Here is a 21,018-nt window from a genome sequence, read left to right as displayed (position 1 = left end):
ACTGTATCTCCAATTAAGATTGAAAAATGTGCCATATTTCTTACTGGGAGTGGGAAGGGTACTCTATCTCTGATTGAGCTTGGAAAGGGTGCCATATTTATTACTGGGAGTGAGAAGGGTACTGTATCTCTGATTGAGAATGAGAAGGGTGCATTATTCCTTACTGGGAGTGAAAAGGGTACTGTATCTCCGATTGGGATTGAATAATGTGCCATATTTCTTACTGGCAGTGAGAAGGGTACTGTATCTCTGAATGCGATTGAAAAGGGTGCCATATTCCTTACTGGGAGTGAGAAGGGTACTCTATCTCTGATTGAGCTTGGAAAGGGTGCCATATTCATTACTGGGAGTGAGAAGGGTACTGTATCTCTGATTGAGATGAGAAGGGTGCATTATTCCTTACTGGGAGTGAGAAGGGTACTGTATCTCTGATTGAGAGTGAGAGTGCATTATTCCTTACTGGGAATGAGAAGGGTATTCTATTTCTGATTGGGATTGGAAAAGGTGCCATATTCCTTCCTGGTAGTAAGAAGGGTACTTTATCTCTGATTGAGATTGGAAAGGGTGCCATATTCCTTACTGGCAGTGAGACGGGTCCTCTATCTCTGATTGAGATTGGAAAGGGTGCCATATCCCTTACTGGGGGTGAGAAGGGTACTGTTTCTCTGATTGAGAGTGAGAAGGGTGCCATATTCCTTACTCGGAGTGAGAATGGTACTGTATCTCCGATTAAGATTGAAAAATGTGCCATATTTCTTACTGGCTGTGAGAAGGGTACTCTATCTCTGAATACGATTGAAAAGGGTGCCATATTCCTTACTGGGAGTGAGAAGGGTACTCTATCTCTGATTGAGCTTGGAAAGGGTGCCATATTTATTACTGGGAGTGAGAAGGGTACTGTATCTCTGATTGAGAATGAGAAGGGTGCATTATTCCTTACTGGGAGTGAGAAGGGTACTGTATCTCTGATTGAGAATGAGAAGGGTGCATTATTCCTTACTGGGAGTGAGAAGGGTACTGTATCTCTGATTGAGATTGGAAAGGGTGCCATATCCCTTACTGGGGGTGAGAAGGGTACTGTTTCTCTGATTGAGAGTGAGAAGGGTGCCATATTCCTTACTCGGAGTGAGAATGGTACTGTATCTCCGATTAAGATTGAAAAATATGCCATATTTCTTACTGGCTGTGAGAAGGGTACTCTATCTCTGAATGCGATTGAAAAGGGTGCCATATTCCTTACTGGGAGTGAGAAGGGTACTCTATCTCTGATTGAGCTTGGAAAGGGTGCCATATATTTTACTGGGAGTGAGAAGGGTACTGTATCTCTGATTGAGAATGAGAAGGGTGCATTATTCCTTACTGGGAGTTAGAAGGGTACTGTATCTCTGATTGAGAGTGAGAAGGGTGCATTATTCCTTACTGGGAGTGAAAAGGCTACTGTATCTCCGATTGGGATTGAAAAATGTGCCATATTTCTTACTGGCATTGAAAAGGGTACTGTATCTCTGAATGCGATTGAAAAGGGTGCTATATTCCTTACTGGGAGTGAGAAGGGTACTCTATCTCTGATTGAGCTTGGAAAGGGTGCCATATTCATTACTGGGAGTGAGAAGGGTACTGTATCTCTGATTGAGATGAGAAGGGTGCATTATTCCTTACTGGGAGTGAGAAGGGTACTGTATCTCTGATTGAGAGTGAGAAAGGTCCTAAATTCTTTAATGGGACTGAGAAGGGCACTGTATCGCTGATTGAGAGTTAGAAGGGTGCCATATTCCTTACTGGGAGTAGGAAGGGTACTGGGAGTGTGAATGGTACTGTATGTTTGATTGAGCGTGGGAAGGGTGCCATATTCCTTACTGGGAGTGAAAAGGGTACTGTATCTGTGATTGAGATTGAAAAGGGTGCCATATTCCTTACTGGCAGTGAGAAGGGTAGTCTCTCTCTAATTGAGATTGGAAAGGGTGCCATATCCCTTACTGGGAGTGGGAAGTGTACGGTTTCTCTGATTGAGAGTGAGAAGGGTCCTATATTCTTTACTGAGAGTGAGAACGGTACTGTATCTCTGATTGAGAGTGAGAAGGGTGCCATATTCCTTACTGGAAGTGAGAAGGATACTCGGAGTGTGAATGGTACTGTATGTTTGATTGAGCATGGGAAGGGTGCCATATTCCTTACTGGAAGTGAAAAGGTTTCTGTATCTCTGATTGAGAGTTAGAAGGGTGCCATATTCCCTACTGGGAGTGAGAAGGGTACTGGGAGTGTGAATGGTACTGTATGTTTGATTGAGCGTGGGAAGGGTGCCATATTCCTTACTGGGAGTGTAAAGGATACTGTATCTCTGATTGAGATTGAAAAGGGTGCCATATTCCTTACTGGCAGTGAGAAGGGTTGTCGTCCTCTAATTGAGATTGGAAAGGGTGCCATATCCCTTACTGGGAGTGGGAAGTGTATGGTTTCTATGATTGAGAGTGAGAAGGGCCCTATATTCTGTACTGAGAGTGAAAACGGTACTGTATCTCTGATTGAGAGTGAGAAGGGTGCCATATTCCTTACTGGAAGTGAGAAGGATACTGAGAGTGTGAATGGTACTGTATCGCTGATTGAGATTGAAAAAGGTGCCATATTCCTTATTGGCAATAAGAAGGGTACTTTATCTCTGATTGAGATTGGAAAGGGTGCCATATTCCTTACTGGCAGTGAGATGGGTCCTCTATCTCTGAATGTGATTGAAAAGGGTGCCATATTCCTTACTGGGAGTGAAAAGGGTACTCTATCTCTGATTGAGCTTTGAAAGGGTGCCATATTTATTACTGGGAGTGAGAAGGGTACTGTATCTCTGATTGAGAATGAGAAGGATGCATTATTCCTTACTGGGAGTGAGAAGGGTACTGTATCTCTGATTGAGAGTGAGAAGGGTGCATTATTCCTTACTGGGAGTGAAAAGGGTACTGTATCTACGATTGAGATTGAAAAATGTGCCATATTTCTTACTGGCAGTGAGAAGGGTACTGTATCTCTGAATGCGATTGAAAAGGGTGTCATATTCCTAACTGGGAGTGAGAAGGGTACTCTATCTCTGATTGAGCTTGGAAAGGGAGCCATATTCATTACTGGGAGTGAGAAGGGTACTGTATCTCTGATTGAGAATGAGAAGGGTGCATTATTCCTTACTGGGAGTGAGAAGGGTACTGTATCTCTGATTGAGAGTGAGAGTGCATTATTCCTTACTGGGAGTGAGAAGGGTATTCTATTTCTGATTGAGATTGGAAAAGGTGCCATATTCCTTACTGGCAGTAAGAAGGGTACTTCATCTCTGATTGAGATTGGAAAGGGTGCCATATTCCTTACTGGCAGTGAGACGGGTTCCTCTATCTCTGATTGAGATTGGAAAGGGTGCCATATCCCTTACTGGGGGTGAGAAGGGTACTGTTTCTCTGATTGAGAGTGAGAAGGATGCCATATTCCTTACTGGGAGTGAGAATGGTACTGTATCTCCGATTAAGATTGAACAATGTGCCATATTTCATACTGGCAGTGAGAAGGGTACTCTATCTCTGAATGCGATTGAAAAGGGTGCCATATTCCTTACTGGGGGTGAGAAGGGTACTCTATCTCTGATTGAGCTTGGAAAGGTGTCATATCTATTACTGGGAGTGAGAAGGGTACTGTATCTCTGATTGAGAATGAGAAGGGTGCATTCTTCCTTACTGGGAGTGAGAAGGGTACTGTATCTCTGATTGAGAGTGAGAGTGCATTATTCCTTACTGGGAGTGAGAAGGGTACTCTATTTCTGATTGAGATTGGAAAAGGTGCCATATTCCTTACTGGCAGTGAGAAGGGTACTCTATCTCTGAATGAGATTGAAAAGGGTGCCATATTCCTTACTGGGAGTGAGAAGGGTACTCTATCTCTGATTGAGCTTGGAAAGGGTGCCATATTCCTTACAGGGAGTGAGAAGGGTACTGTATCTCGGATTCAGAGCGAGAAGGGTGAATTATTCCTTACTGGGAGTGAGAAGGGCACTGTATCTCTGATTGAGAGTGAGAAAGGTCCTATATTCTTTACTGGGAGTGAGAAGGGCACTGTATCGCTGATTGAGAGTGAGAGTGCATTATTCCTTACTGGGAGTGAGAAGGGTATTCTATTTGTGATTGAGATTGGAAAAGGTGCCATATTCCTTACTGGCAGTAAGATGGGTAGTTTATCTCTGATTTAGATTGGAAAGGGTGCCATATTCCTTACTGGCAGTGAGACGGGTCCTCTATCTCTGATTGAGATTGGAAAGGGTGCCATATTCCTTACTCGGAGTGAGAATGGTACTGTATCTCCGATTGAGATTGAAAAATGTGCCATATTTCCTACTGGCAGTGAGAAGGGTACTGTATTTCTGAATGCTATTGAAAAGGGTGCCATATTCCTTACTGGGAGTGAGAAGGATACTGAGAGTGTGAATGGTACTGTATGTTTGATTGAGCATGGGAAGGGTGCCATATTCCTTACTGGGAGTGAGATGGATACTGTATCTCTGATTGAGATTGAAAAGGGTGCCATATTCCATACTGGCAGTGCGAAGGGTAGTCTCTCTCTAATTGAGATTGGAAAGGGTGCCATATCCCTTACTGGGAGTGGGAAGTGTATGGTTTCTCTGATTGAGAGTGAGAAGGGTCCTATATTCTTTACTGAGAGTGAGAACGGTACTGTATCTCTGATTGAGAGTGAGAAGGGTGCCATATTCCTTACTGGAAGTGAGAAGGATACTGAGAGTGTGAATGGTACTGTATGTTTGATTGAGCATGGCAAGGGTGCCATATTCCTTACTGGAAGTGAAAAGGTTTCTGTATCTCTGATTGAGATTGAAAAAAGTGCCATATTCCTTAGTGGCAGTAAGAAGGGTACTTTATCTCTGATTTAGAATGGAAAGGGTGCCATATACCTTACTGGCAGTGAGACGGGTCCTCTATCTCTGAATGCGATTGAAAAGGGTGCCATATTCCTTACTGGAAGTGAGAAGGGTACTCTATCTCTGATTGAGCTTGGAAAGGCTGCCATATTTATTACTGGGAGTGAGAAGGGTACTGTATCTCTGATTGAGAATGAGAAGGATGCATTATTCCTTACTGGGAGTGAGAAGGGTACTGTATCTCTGATTGAGAGTGAGAAGGGTGCATTATTCCTAACTGGGAGTGAAAATGGTACTGTATCTCCAATTGAGATTGAAAAATGTGCCATATTTCTTACTGACAGTGAGAAGGGTACTGTATCTCTGAATGCGATTGAAAAGGGTGCCATATTCCTAACTGGGAGTGAGAAGGGTACTCTATCTCTGATTGAGCTTGGAAAGGGTGCCATATTCATTACTGGGAGTGAGAAGGGTACTGTATCTCTGATTGAGAATGAGAAGGGTGCATTATTCCTTACTGGGAGTGAGAAGGGTACTGTATCTCTGATTGAGAGTGCATTATTCCTTACTGGGAGTGAAAAGGCTGCTGTATCTCCGATTGAGATTGAAAAATGTGCCATATTTATTACTGGCAGTGAGAAGGGTACTGTATCTCTGAATGCGATTGAAAATTGTGCCATATTCCTTACTGGCAGTAGGAAGGGTACCCTATCTCTGATTGAGATTGGAAAGAGTGCCATATTCCTTACTGGCAGTGAGACGGTCCTCTTTCTCTGATTGAGATTGGAAAGGGTGCCATATCCCTTACTGGTGGTGAGAAGGGTACTGTTTCTCTGATTGAGAGTGAGAAGGGTGCATTATTCCTTACTGAGAGTGAAAAGGGTACTGTATCTCCGATTGAGATTGAAAAATGTGCCATATTTCTTACTGGCAGTGAGAGGGTACTGTATTTCTGAATGCGATTGAAAAGGGTGCCATATTCCTTACTGGGAGTGAGAAGGGTACTCTATCTCTGATTGAGCTTGGAAAGGGTGCCATATTCATTACTGGGAGTGGGAAGGGTACTGTATCTCTGATTGAGAATGAGAAGGGTGCATTATTCATTACTGGGAGTGAGAAGGGTAATGTATCTCTGATTGAGAGTGAGGGTGCATTATTCCTTACTAGAAGTGAGAAGGGTACTCTATTTCTGATTGAGATTGGAAAAGGTGCCATATTCCTTACTGGCAGTAAGAAGGGTACTGTATCTCTGATTGAGAGTGAGAAGGGTGCCATATTCCTTATTGGCAGTGAGACGGGTCCTCTATCTCTGATTGAGAATGAGAAGGGTGCATTATTCCTTACTGGGAGTGAGAAGGGTACTGTATCTCTGATTGAGAGTGAGAAGGGTGCATTATTCCTTACTGGGAGTGAAAAGGGTACTGTATCTCCGATTGAGATTGAAAAATGTGCCATATTTCTTACTGGCAGTGAGAAGGGTACTGTATCTCTGAATGCGATTGAAAAGGGTGCCATATTCCTTACTGGGAGTGAGAAGGGTACTGTATCTCTGATTGAGAGTGAGAGTGCATTATTCCTTACTGGGAATGAGAAGGGTATTCTATTTCTGATTGAGATTGGAAAAGGTGCCATATTCCTTCCTGGTAGTAAGAAGGGTACTTTATCTCTGATTGAGATTCGAAAGGGTGCCATATTTCTTACTGGCAGTGAGACGGGTCCTCTATCTCTGATTGAGATTGGAAAGGATGCCATATCCCTTACTGGGGGTGAGAAGGGTACTGTTTCTCTGATTGAGAGTGAGAAGGGTGCCATATTCCTTACTCGGAGTGAGAATGGTACTGTATCTCCGATTAAGATTGAAAAATGTGCCATATTTCTTACTGGCTGTGAGAAGGGTACTCTATCTCTGAATGTGATTGAAAAGGGTGCCATATTCCTTACTGGGAGTGAGAAGGGTACTCTATCTCTGATTGAGCTTGGAAAGGGTGCCATATTTATTACTGGGAGTGAGAAGGGTACTGTATCTCTGATTGAGAATGAGAAGGGTGCATTATTCCTTACTGGGAGTGAGAAGGGTACTGTATCTCTGATTGAGAGTGAGAAGGGTGCCATATTCCTTACTGGCAGTGAGACGGGTCCTCTATCTCTGATTGAGATTGGAAAGGGTGCCATATCCCTTACTGGGAGTGAGAAGGGTACTGTTTCTCTGATTGAGAGTGAGAAGGGTGCCATATTCCTTACTGGGAGTGAGAATGGTACTGTATCTCCGATTAAGATTGAAAAATATGCCATATTTCTTACTGGCTGTGAGAAGGGTACTCTATCTCTGAATGCGATTGAAAAGGCTGCCATATTCCTTACTGGGAGTGAGAAGGGTACTCTATCTCTGATTGAGCTTGGAAAGGGTGCCATATATTTTACTGGGAGTGAGAAGGGTACTGTATCTCTGATTGAGAATGAGAAGGGTGCATTATTCCTTACTGGGAGTGAGAAGGGTACTGTATCTCTGATTGAGAGTGAGAAGGGTGCATTATTCCTTACTGGGAGTGAAAAGGGTACTGTATCTCCGATTGGGATTGAAAAATGTGCCATATTTCTCACTGGCAGTGAGAAGGGTACTGTATCTCTGAATGCGATTGAAAAGGGTGCCATATTCCTTACTGGGAGTGAGAAGGGTACTCTATCTCTGATTGAGCTTGGAAAGGGTGCCATATTCATTACTGGGAGTGAGAAGGGTACTGTATCTCTGATTGAGATGAGAAGGGTGCATTATTCCTTACTGGGAGTGAGAAGGGTACTGTATCTCTGATTGAGAGTGAGAGTGCATTATTCCTTACTGGGAATGAGAAGGGTATTCTATTTCTGATTGAGATTGGAAAAGGTGCCATATTCCTTCCTGGTAGTAAGAAGGGTACTTTATCTCTGATTGAGATTGGAAAGGGTGCCATATTCCTTACTGACAGTGAGACGGGTCCTCTATCTCTGATTGAGATTGGAAAGGGTGCCATATCCCTTACTGGGGGTGAGAAGGGTACTGTTTCTCTGATTGAGAGTGAGAAGGGTGCCATATTCCTTACTGGGAGTGAGAATGGTACTGTATCTCCAATTAAGATTGAAAAATGTGCCATATTTCTTACTGGGAGTGAGAAGGGTACTGTATTTCTGAATGCGATTGAAAAGGGTGCCATATTCCTTACTGGGAGTGAGAAGGGTACTCTATCTCTGTTTGAGAGTGAGAAAGGTCCTATATTCTTTACTGGGACTGAGAAGGGCACTGTATCACTGATTGAGAGTTAGAAGGGTGCCATATTCCTTACTGGGAGTGAGAAGGGTACTGGGAGTGTGAATGGTACTGTATGTTTGATTGAGCATGGGAAGGGTGCCATATTCCTTACTGGGAGTGAAAAGGATACTGTATCTCTGATTGAGATTGAAAAGGGTGCCATATTCCTTACTGGCAGTGAGAAGGGTAGTCTCTCTCTAATTGAGATTGGAAAGGGTGCCATATCCCTTACTGGGAGTGGGAAGTGTATGGTTTCTCTGATTGAGAGTGAGAAGGGTCCTATATTCTTTACTGAGAGTGAGAACGGTACTGTATCTCTGATTGAGAGTGAGAAGGGTGCCATATTCCTTACTGGAAGTGAAAAGGTTTCTGTATCTCTGATTGAGATTGAAAAAGGTGCCATATTCCTTACTGGCAGTGAGACGGGTCCTCTATCTCTGAATGCGATTGAAAAGGGTGCCATATTCCTTACTGGAAGTGAGAAGGGTACTGAGAGTGTGAACGGTACTGTATGTTTGATTGAGCATGGGAAGGGTTCCATATTCCTTACTGGAAGTGAAAAGGTTTCTGTATCTCTGATTGAGATTGAAAAAGGTGCCATATTCCTTACTGGCAGTGAGACGGGTCCTCTATCTCTGAATGCGATTGAAAAGGGTGCCATATTCCTTACTGGAAGTGAGAAGGGTACTCTATCTCTGATTGAGCTTGGAAAGGGTGCCATATTTATTACTGGGAGTGAGAAGGGTACTGTATCTCTGATTGAGAATGAGAAGGATGCATTATTCCTTACTGGGAGTTAGAAGGGTACTGTATCTCTGATTGAGAGTGAGAAGGGTGCATTATTCCTTACTGGGAGTGAAAATGGTACTGTATCTCCAATTGAGATTGAAAAATGTGCCATATTTCTTACTGGCAGTGAGAAGGGTACTGTATCTCTGAATGCGATTGAAAAGGGTGCCATATTCCTAACTGGGAGTGAGAAGGGTACTCTATCTCTGATTGAGCTTGGAAAGGGTGCCATATTCATTACTGGGAGTGAGAAGGGTACTGTATCGCTGATTGAGAATGAGAAGGGTGCATTATTCCTTACTGGGAGTGAGAAGGGTACTGTATCTCTGATTGAGAGTGCATTATTCCTTACTTGGAGTGAAAAGGGTGCTGTATCTCCGATTGAGATTGAAAAATGTGCCATATTTATTACTGGCAGTGAGAAGGGTACTGTATCTCTGAATGCGATTGAAAATGGTGCCATATTCCTTACTGGCAGTAAGAAGGGTACCCTATCTCTGATTGAGATTGGAAAGAGTGCCATATTCCTTACTGGCAGTGAGACGGTCCTCTATCTCTGATTGAGATTGGAAAGGGTGCCATATCCCTTACTGGTGGTGAGAAGGGTACTGTTTCTCTGATTGAGAGTGAGAAGGGCGCATTATTCCTTATTGAGAGTGAAAAGGGTACTGTATCTCCAATTGAGATTGAAAAATGTGCCATATTTCTTACTGGCAGTGAGAGGGTACTGTATTTCTGATTGCGATTGAAAAGGGTGCCATATTCCTTACTGGCAGTAAGAAGGGTACTTTATCTCTGATTGAGATTGGAAAGGGTGCCATATTCCTTACTGGCAGTGAGACGGGTCCTCTATCTCTGATTGAGATTGGAAAGGGTGCCATATCCCTTACTGGGGGTGATAAGGGTACTGTTTCTCTGATTGAGAGTGAGAAGGGTGCCATATTCCTTACTCGGAGTGAGAATGGTACTGTATCTCCGATTAAGATTGAAAAATATGCCATATTTCTTACTGGCTGTGAGAAGGGTACTCTATCTCTGAATGCGATTGAAAAGGCTGCCATATTCCTTACTGGGAGTGAGAAGGGTACTCTATCTCTGATTGAGCTTGGAAAGGGTGCCATATATTTTACTGGGAGTGAGAAGGGTACTGTATCTCTGATTGAGAATGAGAAGGGTGCATTATTCCTTACTGGGAGTGAGAAGGGTACTGTATCTCTGATTGAGAGTGAGAAGGGTGCATTATTCCTTACTGGGAGTGAAAAGGGTACTGTATCTCCGATTGGGATTGAAAAATGTGCCATATTTCTTACTGGCAGTGAGAAGGGTACTGTATCTCTGAATGCGATTGAAAAGGGTGCCATATTCCTTACTGGGAGTGAGAAGGGTACTCTATCTCTGATTGAGCTTGGAAAGGGTGCCATAATCATTACTGGGAGTGAGAAGGGTACTGTATCTCTGATTGAGATGAGAAGGGTGCATTATTCCTTACTGGGAGTGAGAAGGGTACTGTATCTCTGATTGAGAGTGAGAGTGCATTATTCCTTACTGGGAATGAGAAGGGTATTCTATTTCTGATTGAGATTGGAAAAGGTGCCATATTCCTTCCTGGTAGTAAGAAGGGTACTTTATCTCTGATTGAGATTGGAAAGGGTGCCATATTCCTTACTGACAGTGAGACGGGTCCTCTATCTCTGATTGAGATTGGAAAGGGTGCCATATCCCTTACTGGGGGTGAGAAGGGTACTGTTTCTCTGATTGAGTGTGAGAAGGGTGCCATATTCCTTACTCGGAGTGAGAATGGTACTGTATCTCCGATTAGGATTGAAAAATGTGCCATATTTCTTACTGGCTGTGAGAAGGGTACTCTATCTCTGAATGCGATTGAAAAGGGTGCCATATTCCTTACTGGGAGTGAGAAGGGTACTCTATCTCTGATTGAGCTTGGAAAGGGTGCCATATTTATTACTGGGAGTGAGAAGGGTACTGTATCTCTGATTGAGAATGAGAAGGGTGCATTATTCCTTACTGGGAGTGAGAAGGGTACTGTATCTCTGATTGAGAGTGAGAAGGGTGCCATATTGCTTACTGGCAGTGAGACGGGTCCTCTATCTCTGATTGAGATTGGAAAGGGTGCCATATCCCTTACTGGGGGTGAGAAGGGTACTGTTTCTCTGATTGAGAGTGAGAAGGGTGCCATATTCCTTACTGGGAGTGAGAATGGTACTGTATCTCCAATTAAGATTGAAAAATGTGCCATATTTCTTACTGGGAGTGAGAAGGGTACTCTATCTCTGATTGAGCTTGGAAAGGGTGCCATATTTATTACTGGGAGTGAGAAGGGTACTGTATCTCTGATTGAGAATGAGAAGGGTGCATTATTCCTTACTGGGAGTGAGAAGGGTACTGTATCTCTGATTGAGAGTGAGAAGGGTGCCATATTCCTTACTGGCAGTGAGACGGGTCCTCTATCTCTGATTGAGATTGGAAAGGGTGCCATATCCCTTACTGGGGGTGAGAAGGGTACTGTTTCTCTGATTGAGAGTGAGAAGGGTGCCATATTCCTTACTGGGAGTGAGAATGGTACTGTATCTCCAATTAAGATTGACAAAATGTGCCATATTTCTTACTGGGAGTGAGAAGGGTACTCTATCTCTGATTGAGCTTGGAAAGGGTGCCATATTCATTACTGGGAGTGAGAAGGGTACTGTATCTCTGATTGAGATTGAGAAGCGTGCATTATTCCTTACTGGGAGTGAGAAGGGTACTGTATCTCTGAATGAGAGTGCATTATTCCTTACTGGGAGTGAAAAGGGTGCTGTATCTCTGACTGAGATTGAAAAATGTGCCATATTTATTACTGGCAGTGAGAAGGGTACTGTATCTCTGAATGCGATTGAAAATGGTGCCATATTCCTTACTGGCAGTAAGAAGGGTACCCTATTTCTGATTGAGATTGGAAAGAGTGCCATATTCCTTACTGGCAGTGAGACGGTCCTCTATCTCTGATTGAGATTGGAAAGGGTGCCATATCCCTTACTGGTGGTGAGAAGGGTACTGTTTCTCTGATTGAGAGTGAGAAGGGTGCATTATTCCTTATTGAGAGTGAAAAGGGTACTGTATCTCCAATTGAGATTGAAAAATGTGCCATATTTCTTACTGGCAGTGAGAGGGTACTGTATTTCTGATTGCGATTGAAAAGGGTGCCATATTCCTTACTGGCAGTAAGAAGGGTACTTTATCTCTGATTGAGATTGGAAAGGGTGCCATATTCCTTACTGGCAGTGAGACGGGTCCTCTATCTCTGATTGAGATTGGAAAGGGTGCCATATCCCTTACTGGGGGTGAGAAGGGTACTGTTTCTCTGATTGAGAGTGAGAAGGGTGCCATATTCCTTACTGGGAGTGAGAATGGTACTGTATCTCCAATTAAGATTGACAAAATGTGCCATATTTCTTACTGGGAGTGAGAAGGGTACTCTATCTCTGATTGAGCTTGGAAAGGGTGCCATATTCATTACTGGGAGTGAGAAGGGTACTGTATCTCTGATTGAGATTGAGAAGCGTGCATTATTCCTTACTGGGAGTGAGAACGGTACTGTATCTCTGATTGAGAGTGCATTATTCCTTACTGGGAGTGAAAAGGGTGCTGTATCTCCGACTGAGATTGAAAAATGTGCCATATTTATTACTGGCAGTGAGAAGGGTACTGTATCTCTGAATGCGATTGAAAATGGTGCCATATTCCTTACTGGCAGTAAGAAGGGTACCCTATTTCTGATTGAGATTGGAAAGAGTGCCATATTCCTTACTGGCAGTGAGACGGTCCTCTATCACTGATTGAGATTGGAAAGGGTGCCATATCCCTTACTGGTGGTGAGAAGGGTACTGTTTCTCTGATTGAGAGTGAGAAGGGTGCATTATTCCTTATTGAGAGTGAAAAGGGTACTGTATCTCCAATTGAGATTGAAAAATGTGCCATATTTCTTACTGGCAGTGAGAGGGTACTGTATTTCTGATTGCGATTGAAAAGGGTGCCATATTCCTTACTGGCAGTAAGAAGGGTACTTTATCTCTGATTGAGATTGGAAAGGGTGCCATATTCCTTACTGGCAGTGAGACGGGTCCTCTATCTCTGATTGAGATTGGAAAGGGTGCCATATCCCTTACTGGGGGTGAGAAGGGTACTGTTTCTCTGATTGAGAGTGAGAAGGGTGCCATATTCCTTACTCGGAGTGAGAACGGTACTGTATCTCCGATTAAGATTGAAAAATGTGCCATATTTCTTACTGGCTGTGAGAAGGGTACTCTATCTCTGAATGCGATTGAAAAGGGTGCCATATTCCTTACTGGGAGTGAGAAGGGTACTCTATCTCTGATTGAGCTTGGAAAGGGTGCCATATATTTTACTGGGAGTGAGAAGGTTACTGTATCTCTGATTGAGAATGAGAAGGGTGCATTATTCCTTACTGGGAGTGAGAAGGGTACTGTATCTCTGATTGAGAGTGAGAAGGGTGCATTATTCCTTACTGGGAGTGAAAAGGGTACTGTATCTCCGATTGGGATTGAATAATGTGCCATATTTCTTACTGGCAGTGAGAAGGGTACTGTATCTCTGAATGCGATTGAAAAGGGTGCCATATTCCTTACTGGGAGTGAGAAGGGTACTCTATCTCTGATTGAGCTTGGAAAGGGTGCCATATTCATTACTGGGAGTGAGAAGGGTACTGTATCTCTGATTGAGATGAGAAGGGTGCATTATTCCTTACTGGGAGTGAGAAGGGTACTGTATCTCTGATTGAGAGTGAGAGTGCATTATTCCTTACTGGGAATGAGAAGGGTATTCTATTTCTGATTGGGATTGGAAAAGGTGCCATATTCCTTCCTGGTAGTAAGAAGGGTACTTTATCTCTGATTGAGATTGGAAAGGGTGCCATATTCCTTACTGGCAGTGAGACGGGTCCTCTATCTCTGATTGAGATTGGAAAGGGTGCCATATCCCTTACTGGGGGTGAGAAGGGTACTGTTTCTCTGATTGAGAGTGAGAAGGGTGCCATATTCCTTACTCGGAGTGAGAATGGTACTGTATCTCCGATTAAGATTGAAAAATGTGCCATATTTCTTACTGGCTGTGAGAAGGGTACTCTATCTCTGAATGCGATTGAAAAGGGTGCCATATTCCTTACTGGGAGTGAGAAGGGTACTCTATCTCTGATTGAGCTTGGAAAGGGTGCCATATTTATTACTGGGAGTGAGAAGGGTACTGTATCTCTGATTGAGAATGAGAAGGGTGCATTATTCCTTACTGGGAGTGAGAAGGGTACTGTATCTCTGATTGAGAATGAGAAGGGTGCATTATTCCTTACTGGGAGTGAGAAGGGTACTGTATCTCTGATTGAGATTGGAAAGGGTGCCATATCCCTTACTGGGGGTGAGAAGGGTACTGTTTCTCTGATTGAGAGTGAGAAGGGTGCCATATTCCTTACTCGGAGTGAGAATGGTACTGTATCTCCGATTAAGATTGAAAAATATGCCATATTTCTTACTGGCTGTGAGAAGGGTACTCTATCTCTGAATGCGATTGAAAAGGGTGCCATATTCCTTACTGGGAGTGAGAAGGGTACTCTATCTCTGATTGAGCTTGGAAAGGGTGCCATATATTTTACTGGGAGTGAGAAGGGTACTGTATCTCTGATTGAGAATGAGAAGGGTGCATTATTCCTTACTGGGAGTGAGAAGGGTACTGTATCTCTGATTGAGAGTGAGAAGGGTGCATTATTCCTTACTGGGAGTGAAAAGGCTACTGTATCTCCGATTGGGATTGAAAAATGTGCCATATTTCTTACTGGCAGTGAAAAGGGTACTGTATCTCTGAATGCGATTGAAAAGGGTGCTATATTCCTTACTGGGAGTGAGAAGGGTACTCTATCTCTGATTGAGCTTGGAAAGGGTGCCATATTCATTACTGGGAGTGAGAAGGGTACTGTATCTCTGATTGAGATGAGAAGGGTGCATTATTCCTTACTGGGAGTGAGAAGGGTACTGTATCTCTGATTGAGAGTGAGAAAGGTCCTAAATTCTTTAATGGGACTGAGAAGGGCACTGTATCGCTGATTGAGAGTTAGAAGGGTGCCATATTCCTTACTGGGAGTAGGAAGGGTACTGGGAGTGTGAATGGTACTGTATGTTTGATTGAGCGTGGGAAGGGTGCCATATTCCTTACTGGGAGTGAAAAGGGTACTGTATCTGTGATTGAGATTGAAAAGGGTGCCATATTCCTTACTGGCAGTGAGAAGGGTAGTCTCTCTCTAATTGAGATTGGAAAGGGTGCCATATCCCTTACTGGGAGTGGGAAGTGTACGGTTTCTCTGATTGAGAGTGAGAAGGGTCCTATATTCTTTACTGAGAGTGAGAACGGTACTGTATCTCTGATTGAGAGTGAGAAGGGTGCCATATTCCTTACTGGAAGTGAGAAGGATACTCAGAGTGTGAATGGTACTGTATGTTTGATTGAGCATGGGAAGGGTGCCATATTCCTTACTGGAAGTGAAAAGGTTTCTGTATCTCTGATTGAGAGTTAGAAGGGTGCCATATTCCCTACTGGGAGTGAGAAGGGTACTGGGAGTGTGAATGGTACTGTATGTTTGATTGAGCGTGGGAAGGGTGCCATATTCCTTACTGGGAGTGTAAAGGATACTGTATCTCTGATTGAGATTGAAAAGGGTGCCATATTCCTTACTGGCAGTGAGAAGGGTTGTCGTCCTCTAATTGAGATTGGAAAGGGTGCCATATCCCTTACTGGGAGTGGGAAGTGTATGGTTTCTCTGATTGAGAGTGAGAAGGGCCCTATATTCTGTACTGAGAGTGAAAACGGTACTGTATCTCTGGTTGAGAGTGAGAAGGGTGCCATATTCCTTACTGGAAGTGAGAAGGATACTGAGAGTGTGAATGGTACTGTATCGCTGATTGAGATTGAAAAAGGTGCCATATTCCTTATTGGCAATAAGAAGGGTACTTTATCTCTGATTGAGATTGGAAAGGGTGCCATATTCCTTACTGGCAGTGAGATGGGTCCTCTATCTCTGAATGTGATTGAAAAGGGTGCCATATTCCTTACTGGGAGTGAAAAGGGTACTCTATCTCTGATTGAGCTTTGAAAGGATGCCATATTTATTACTGGGAGTGAGAAGGGTACTGTATCTCTGATTGAGAATGAGAAGGATGCATTATTCCTTACTGGGAGTGAGAAGGGTACTGTATCTCTGATTGAGAGTGAGAAGGGTGCATTATTCCTTACTGGGAGTGAAAAGGGTACTGTATCTACGATTGAGATTGAAAAATGTGCCATATTTCTTACTGGCAGTGAGAAGGCTACTGTATCTCTGAATGCGATTGAAAAGGGTGTCATATTCCTAACTGGGAGTGAGAAGGGTACTCTATCTCTGATTGAGCTTGGAAAGGGAGCCATATTCATTACTGGGAGTGAGAAGGGTACTGTATCTCTGATTGAGAATGAGAAGGGTGCATTATTCCTTACTGGGAGTGAGAAGGGTACTGTATCTCTGATTGAGAGTGAGAGTGCATTATTCCTTACTGGGAGTGAGAAGGGTATTCTATTTCTGATTGAGATTGGAAAAGGTGCCATATTCCTTACTGGCAGTAAGAAGGGTACTTCATCTCTGATTGAGATTGGAAAGGGTGCCATATTCCTTACTGGCAGTGAGACGGGTTCCTCTATCTCTGATTGAGATTGGAAAGGGTGCCATATCCCTTACTGGGGGTGAGAAGGGTACTGTTTCTCTGATTGAGAGTGAGAAGGATGCCATATTCCTTACTGGGAGTGAGAATGGTACTGTATCTCCGATTAAGATTGAACAATGTGCCATATTTCATACTGGCAGTGAGAAGGGTACTCTATCTCTGAATGCGATTGAAAAGGGTGCCATATTCCTTACTGGGGGTGAGAAGGGTACTCTATCTCTGATTGAGCTTGGAAAGGTGTCATATCTATTACTGGGAGTGAGAAGGGTACTGTATCTCTGATTGAGAATGAGAAGGGTGCATTCTTCCTTACTGGGAGTGAGAAGGGTACTGTATCTCTGATTGAGAGTGAGAGTGCATTATTCCTTACTGGGAGTGAGAAGGGTACTCTATTTCTGATTGAGATTGGAAAAGGTGCCATATTCCTTACTGGCAGTGAGAAGGGTACTCTATCTCTGAATGAGATTGAAAAGGGTGCCATATTCCTTACTGGGAGTGAGAAGGGTACTCTATCTCTGATTGAGCTTGGAAAGGGTGCCATATTCCTTACAGGGAGTGAGAAGGGTACTGTATCTCGGATTGAGAGCGAGAAGGGTGAATTATTCCTTACTGGGAGTGAGAAGGGCACTGTATCTCTGATTGAGAGTGAGAAAGGTCCTATATTCTTTACTGGGAGTGAGAAGGGCACTGTATCGCTGATTGAGAGTGAGAGTGCATTATTCCTTACTGGGAGTGAGAAGGGTATTCTATTTGTGATTGAGATTGGAAAAGGTGCCATATTCCTTACTGGCAGTAAGATGGGTAGTTTATCTCTGATTTAGATTGGAAAGGGTGCCATATTCCTTACTGGCAGTGAGACGGGTCCTCTATCTCTGATTGAGATTGGAAAGGGTGCCATATTCCTTACTCGGAGTGAGAATGGTACTGTATCTCCGATTGAGATTGAAAAATGTGCCATATTTCCTACTGGCAGTGAGAAGGGTACTGTATTTCTGAATGCTATTGAAAAGGGTGCCATATTCCTTACTGGGAGTGAGAAGGATACTGAGAGTGTGAATGGTACTGTATGTTTGATTGAGCATGGGAAGGGTGCCATATTCCTTACTGGGAGTGAGATGGATACTGTATCTCTGATTGAGATTGAAAAGGGTGCCATATTCCATACTGGCAGTGCGAAGGGTAGTCTCTCTCTAATTGAGATTGGAAAGGGTGCCATATCCCTTACTGGGAGTGGGAAGTGTATGGTTTCTCTGATTGAGAGTGAGAAGGGTCCTATATTCTTTACTGAGAGTGAGAACGGTACTGTATCTCTGATTGAGAGTGAGAAGGGTGCCATATTCCTTACTGGAAGTGAGAAGGATACTGAGAGTGTGAATGGTACTGTATGTTTGATTGAGCATGGCAAGGGTGCCATATTCCTTACTGGAAGTGAAAAGGTTTCTGTATCTCTGATTGAGATTGAAAAAAGTGCCATATTCCTTAGTGGCAATAAGAAGGGTACTTTATCTCTGATTTAGAATGGAAAGGGTGCCATATACCTTACTGGCAGTGAGACGGGTCCTCTATCTCTGAATGCGATTGAAAAGGGTGCCATATTCCTTACTGGAAGTGAGAAGGGTACTCTATCTCTGATTGAGCTTGGAAAGGCTGCCATATTTATTACTGGGAGTGAGAAGGGTACTGTATCTCTGATTGAGAATGAGAAGGATGCATTATTCCTTACTGGGAGTGAGAAGGGTACTGTATCTCTGATTGAGAGTGAGAAGGGTGCATTATTCCTTACTGGGAGTGAAAATGGTACTGTATCTCCAATTGAGATTGAAAAATGTGCCATATTTCTTACTGACAGTGAGAAGGGTACTGTATCTCTGAATGCGATTGAAAAGGGTGCCATATTCCTAACTGGGAGTGAGAAGGGTACTCTATCTCTGATTGAGCTTGGAAAGGGTGCCATATTCATTACTGGGAGTGAGAAGGGTACTGTATCTCTGATTGAGAATGAGAAGGGTGCATTATTCCTTACTGGGAGTGAGAAGGGTACTGTATCTCTGATTGAGAGTGCATTATTCCTTACTGGGAGTGAAAAGGCTGCTGTATCTCCGATTGAGATTGAAAAATGTGCCATATTTATTACTGGCAGTGAGAAGGGTACTGTATCTCTGAATGCGATTGAAAATTGTGCCATATTCCTTACTGGCAGTAGGAAGGGTACCCTATCTCTGATTGAGATTGGAAAGAGTGCCATATTCCTTACTGGCAGTGAGACGGTCCTCTTTCTCTGATTGAGATTGGAAAGGGTGCCATATCCCTTACTGGTGGTGAGAAGGGTACTGTTTCTCTGATTGAGAGTGAGAAGGGTGCATTATTCCTTACTGAGAGTGAAAAGGGTACTGTATCTCCGATTGAGATTGAAAAATGTGCCATATTTCTTACTGGCAGTGAGAGGGTACTGTATTTCTGAATGCGATTGAAAAGGGTGCCATATTCCTTACTGGGAGTGAGAAGGGTACTCTATCTCTGATTGAGCTTGGAAAGGGTGCCATATTCATTACTGGGAGTGGGAAGGGTACTGTATCTCTGATTGAGAATGAGAAGGGTGCATTATTCATTACTGGGAGTGAGAAGGGTAATGTATCTCTGATTGAGAGTGAGGGTGCATTATTCCTTACTAGAAGTGAGAAGGGTACTCTATTTCTGATTGAGATTGGAAAAGGTGCCATATTCCTTACTGGCAGTAAGAAGGGTACTGTATCTCTGATTGAGAGTGAGAAGGGTGCCATATTCCTTATTGGCAGTGAGACGGGTCCTCTATCTCTGATTGAGAATGAGAAGGGTGCATTATTCCTTACTGGGAGTGAGAAGGGTACTGTATCTCTGATTGAGAGTGAGAAGGGTGCATTATTCCTTACTGGGAGTGAAAAGGGTACTGTATCTCCGATTGAGATTGAAAAATGTACCATATTTCTTACTGGCAGTGAGAAGGGTACTGTATCTCTGAATGCGATTGAAAAGGGTGCCATATTCCTTACTGGGAGTGAGAAGGGTACTGTATCTCTGATTGAGAGTGAGAGTGCATTATTCCTTACTGGGAATGAGAAGGGTATTCTATTTCTGATTGAGATTGGAAAAGGTGCCATATTCCTTCCTGGTAGTAAGAAGGGTACTTTATCTCTGATTGAGATTCGAAAGGGTGCCATATTTCTTACTGGCAGTGAGACGGGTCCTCTATCTCTGATTGAGATTGGAAAGGATGCCATATCCCTTACTGGGGGTGAGAAGGGTACTGTTTCTCTGATTGAGAGTGAGAAGGGTGCCATATTCCTTACTCGGAGTGAGAATGGTACTGTATCTCCGATTAAGATTGAAAAATGTGCCATATTTCTTACTGGCTGTGAGAAGGGTACTCTATCTCTGAATGTGATTGAAAAGGGTGCCATATTCCTTACTGGGAGTGAGAAGGGTACTCTATCTCTGATTGAGCTTGGAAAGGGTGCCATATTTATTACTGGGAGTGAGAAGGGTACTGTATCTCTGATTGAGAATGAGAAGGGTGCATTATTCCTTACTGGGAGTGAGAAGGGTACTGTATCTCTGATTGAGAGTGAGAAGGGTGCCATATTCCTTACTGGCAGTGAGACGGGTCCTCTATCTCTGATTGAGATTGGAAAGGGTGCCATATCCCTTACTGGGGGTGAGAAGGGTACTGTTTCTCTGATTGAGAGTGAGAAGGGTGCCATATTACTTACTGGGAGTGAGAATGGTACTGTATCTCCGATTAAGATTGAAAAATATGCCATATTTCTTACTGGCTGTGAGAAGGGTACTCTATCTCTGAATGCGATTGAAAAGGCTGCCATATTCCTTACTGGGAGTGAGAAGGGTACTCTATCTCTGATTGAGCTTGGAAAGGGTGCCATATATTTTACTGGGAGTGAGAAGGGTACTGTATCTCTGATTGAGAATGAGAAGGGTGCATTATTCCTTACTGGGAGTGAGAAGGGTACTGTATCTCTGATTGAGAGTGAGAAGGGTGCATTATTCCTTACTGGGAGTGAAAAGGGTACTGTATCTCCGATTGGGATTGAAAAATGTGCCATATTTCTTACTGGCAGTGAGAAGGGTACTGTATCTCTGAATGCGATTGAAAAGGGTGCCATATTCCTTACTGGGAGTGAGAAGGGTACTGTATCTCTGATTGAGATGAGAAGTGTGCATTATTCCTTACTGGGAGTGAGAAGGGTACTGTATCTCTGATTGAGAGTGAGAGTGCATTATTCCTTACTGGGAAT

This window comes from Ambystoma mexicanum, chromosome 11 (assembly GCF_040938575.1).
Source record: "Ambystoma mexicanum isolate Mex_15411 chromosome 11, UKY_AmexF1_1, whole genome shotgun sequence".
NCBI classification, from domain to species: Eukaryota; Metazoa; Chordata; class Amphibia; order Caudata; family Ambystomatidae; genus Ambystoma; species Ambystoma mexicanum.
This window is presented reverse-complemented; position numbering follows the sequence as displayed.